This window comes from Mustela putorius, unplaced genomic scaffold, assembly GCF_011764305.1.
Source record: "Mustela putorius furo isolate JIRA1106 unplaced genomic scaffold, ASM1176430v1.1 tig00003834_pilon_pilon_pilon, whole genome shotgun sequence".
Taxonomy (NCBI): Eukaryota; Metazoa; Chordata; class Mammalia; order Carnivora; family Mustelidae; genus Mustela; species Mustela putorius.
The window spans coordinates 54,096,014-54,100,755 of record NW_025421987.1 but is presented as its reverse complement, the minus strand read 5'-3'; positions in this window follow the sequence as shown (position 1 = coordinate 54,100,755).

Below are 4,742 nucleotides of genomic sequence, written 5' to 3'. Positions count from 1 at the left end.
CTGGCCTCGAGACCTGCGGCCACAGCAGGAACTGTGGCTTGTCTCACTACCCACCTAGTTTCCCCTCAAGAGAGAGGTCCTTGAGAGCTATGGAAGAACTGCATCCTGAAACGGATGGAGGAGTTTGATGCAGTCAGTATAGACTGTTTCTCTCCATTTGATGCAGTTAATATAGACTGTGGTGAAAGCTGTGTGAGTTTTCTGCTTCCAGCTCCCTTCAGGAGAGAATCTCCTATGAGAGCAGTCAACCAACAGCTCCCACCACCACACTGGTGCAATTACTTCACCATGCCCATGGGGAAGGCCACGATCTCCTCAGTCTCCCGGTGAGTGAACCCAGCCATGTGCTACAGCTGAGCCACCCTTGCCCATCCTGGGACACTCCTGATGGTCAGTCATTGACCTAGAGTTTCCCATCATCCTGGCTCGGACTTTCTTCAAGCTGTGCTGTGGTCTGAGGCACTTCTACCCCACCCTCCTTCCTTCGCTTTCCTCCTTCCACAGTTGTCAGACCTGCACCGTGATCTCAAGGCTGTCCTGGCCTAGTCTTCCTTCTTCTCTCTTCTATTCCTTTTTTTTTCTTTAAGAGATTTATTTACTTATTTTAGGAAAAGAGAGAGAGACAGCAGAAGGGAGGAGCAGAAGGACAGGGAGAGAGAGTCCCAAGCAGACTCCAGCTAGGCACGACCCTGAGATGGACAGCCTGAGCTGAAACCAAGAGTCAGGCGACACTCAACCAACTGAGCCACCCAGGTGCCCCTGTCCTTTATTCTTTATGGCATATCCCCCAATCTATTTCTTGCCCATCTAATTCCATCTTGGTGTCTGCTTCCTGGTGGATCTGAACTGACCCACAAGTCATTCTTGCTAGTTATTTTCCAAGTAATCATCTGTTTTCTCCATTTTTTTTTTTTTTGGTTTGTTTCTTGATGAAAAGTTTGAATACTGAAGATTAAACAGATAACTACCTTATAACACAGGTATTTATTTCTCTGGCCAATTTACTCTAACTTAACTCTGCAGAGGAGTCACAGAACATGTAGTGTTGTCTAGAACTTAGAGGTTCATTTTGCCTGTTTGCTGAAGGACAAGTTCACTTTCAGTGTTTCTCTGGATTTACTTTCATGGTTCCCTCCTTTCTCTCTCCCACTGGATGCCAGTGGTAGGGATCTTGTTTGTTTCCTTTAGATCATTGAACTACAAATTCAAATGACATGACATTTTGAGAACACTAGAAATTCCTGATTTAAGTGAGGCCCTTTTGAGTTCAGATGGATTTGTGATAACTGAAAGAAAGAGCAGTCTTGTTCCCAGACCAGCTACACACTGCTGCTCCAAGCTGTGGATTAATGAAACTGGAACAGGAATAAACTTGGTTGGGATTTTCTTTGATGGGACTTTGTGGTCACCAAGAGGTTTCCTTTGCAAGTAAATAAGTCCAGGTGGGAAGATGCCTGTATGTGGGGTTCTTATTTCCTCTCCCCCCCAAAAAACAACCCCTAACGGTAGTAGTGAAACAGAAAAGATTGTCTAAGGGTAAAAATCTGGCCTTGGCACAAAGGTTTTTGGCAATTTTAGGCAAAATGGTCTGGTCTCTTTCATACCAACAGTTTGCTTTGAAGGCTGTAAAGTTTGGCCTCCAAAATTATTTGGTCAAGCTGTCCAGAAAGTCAAAGGGAGGATTCATTAGCAAAAAGGAAATTAACCACCAGACTGTGTCTGTCCTTTGAGCCAAACAGACTTATTTCTTGGCAGTCTCTTTGTGGGGTGTTCAAACACTAACACAAAAATGTTCTGAAAGCCCTGCAATGTCTTCTGGTGAGTAGAGTGTCAGGAGGAGCTTATGCAGAGGAATGACGGTAACTGTTGCTCCTGAGTCGTTGGGTAATTCATCCAAAGGGTCCCCCTCTCTTGGTGACAAATTTTGTTCTAAGAATGGAATCCATTCACTTCTAACTTAAGACCTTATCTTGTGGGACACCTGGGTGGCTCAGTTGTTTAAGCCTCCGCCTTCAGCTCGGGGTCATGATCCCAGGGTCCTGGGATCAAGTCCCACATTGGGCCCCTTGCTCAGTGGGGAGCCTGCTTCTCCCTCTGCCTCTGCCTGCCTCTCTGTCTGCCTGTGCTCACTCTCTCTGACAAATAAATAAATAAAATCTTTAAAATCAAAAACAAAAACATTAAAAAAAAAAAAGACCTTATCTTGTGATGTGACATAATGAAGCTTCAGTTCTGGGACACTTAATATACCTGTCCCCAGGACAGACAGAAGAGATAGATTTCTCCCTTAAGAATGTGTTTCAATCAACATCACAACTTAGTCCTTTTTCATTGAAGGTCTTGTAAGGCAGTATTGTAATAATTACAAGAGAAGTGGAAGACTAAAATTCTAGAGCTTTTTTCCCTTGCAGACCATTAACCAGTTTTATTATTTTAATATATTTTTTAAAGAATTTGTTTATTTGACAGACAGAGATCACAAGTAGGCAGAGAGGGAGGCAGAGAGAGGAGGAAGCAGGCTCCCTGCTGAGCAGAGAGCCCTATGGGAGACTGGATCCCTGAGATCACAACCGAAGTTGAAGGCAGTGGCTTAACCCACTGAGCCACCCAGGCGCTCCCAGTTTTATTTTTATATTATATTGTATTTCATTTTAGCCAAAGTCTAAATTATTATGACTTCCAGTATTGAACTCCCAGCTCTACAGCCTAACAGCCTAACAGCCTTGATTGATGCTTTCAGAGAAAGTAGTTAGGGACTTTTTTTTGGGGGGGGGGGGTATAGTGGTAGCTAAATCTCAGGGATCGTCTCATTCACTTTTCCTTTGGCATTTTATCAAGGTGTTTTAAGTAAAACTCTCCTCAAATATCTGCAGATTATTTTCCCTTCTGTGAAACACACAGTTTTGACAGGTGGGAGAAAATAAAGAGAATGAATGTCTCTTGCCTGAAATCTCTGCTCAAAAAGTGGGAGATGACGATTTAGTAGAATTGCAATGTGCAGCCTCTAGGTTAGTAGGTAGCCCTAAAACTGTTTAGCTGTCAAGAGCACCACGTGGTTCCTCCAACTATTTTATTGATTCATTTTTAAAAGGCAAACAGCTGAAAGACTTCTGTTCATGTTGAGAAACACCAAGCATATGAACTCAGGCAGTTATTCCATCTCTGGGGTTCTCTGCCTGAACCTTCTTTTCTGGTGGCTTCCTGTCTTCCCTTTGCGGTTATGCTCCTTGCACTTATTCTTGCCCTTGCTCTTCCTCCGCCCCATCAAAAGTGATTGGTCCAAAGATGGACACCTGATTCAAATTAAACCAATCAAAGACCTTTCCCTGGGGATTTAGACCTGCAGCAAAAGTCCATTTCTCTTAAGAGGAACTGCTTGCAGGGGCTCCTGGGTGGTGTAGTCCATTAATGTCTGCCTTCTGCTTGGGTCCTGATCCCAGAATCCTGGGATCCAGCCCCTCACTGGGCTCCCTGCTCAGCCGGGACCCTGCTAATCCCTCTCCTCCCCCTCCCCACTTGTGCTAGCTCTGGATCACTCTCTTTCTCTCTGAAATAAACAAATACAATCTTTTAAAAAAAGAAAGAGGAACAACTTATAATATGTGTAGTTCTGAGGCATAGAAAATCATGTACCATGTAGATTGAAGAGCAGAAAAAGCTGATTTGTCCAGAAACAATGATGTAGATAATGTAGAGAGAAGCAGAGACAAGAGGCAGAGAGGGAGAGGGAAGGCAAGGGAGAAAGAGGGAGGTATGCACTTCCTGTGTTCCATGCAGGATCCTTATAACTGCTCCCTTTTGCTTACGTGAACATAATTTTTTACCTGCAGCCAAGAGGAGGGCTTAGTTAACTACTTTTCCTCCCACATCTTGAGAATGTCTGATATAGAAAATGTGCATTTCCCTAGCCAGGTAGTCCTGAAGTCACAGGAAATGCTTTGACCCTTCAAGATCCTCCTCTTGCGGCTCCTGTAGAACACATGTACCCGCTTTCTGTGTTCTCCATCTCCCACACCAGTCCTCGAAGGATCTAGAAAGACTCAACTTGAGGACCAGACACACCCCAAGGATGGCTGAAGTTACTAGCCATCATTTGTAATATATTTTTTTTCTATAACAAAACACATTCAGACTTTTCAGACTTTTAAATGACCAATTTATAAAATAACTCTAGAAATAAAACCCTTAAAAAAAAACTCGGGACTGCCTGCCCCATATTAATTAGTAGTGAGGATTCGCGTGACAAAAGGGCTCTTTAATACATGCAAGGACTCCATTAATTGGGGTTTGACTGCATTTTAAGTATCCTCCAACACATCTGAGTTTTCATTTATTCAACGAGAGGGAGGAGACAACTAGAATTAAGTTTTAGGAGGCTCTGTGCACTGAGTGGCCATTAGATGACAAAGCAATTGTGAAAGGATGTGAGAGGGATAGGTCAATGGAGGAAAAAGAACTAGAAATATCCTCCCTCTCTCCCTTTTTGAGGGACAGAATTCTGTAATCTCACAAAGAAGGAAGCAATTAAGACTCTGATTTGGTTAAGAAGTTATGAGAGAAATAGGGGCACCTGGGTGGCTCTGGCTCAGGTCATGATCTCAGGGTCGTGAGATCCAGCCCCACATTGGGCTCAGCAGGGAGTCTGCTTGAGAGTCTCTCTCTCTCCCTCTTCCTCTGCCCCTGCAGTGCTCTCTAAAATAAATAAATAAATAAGTAAATATTTTAAAAGGTAAGTTATGAGA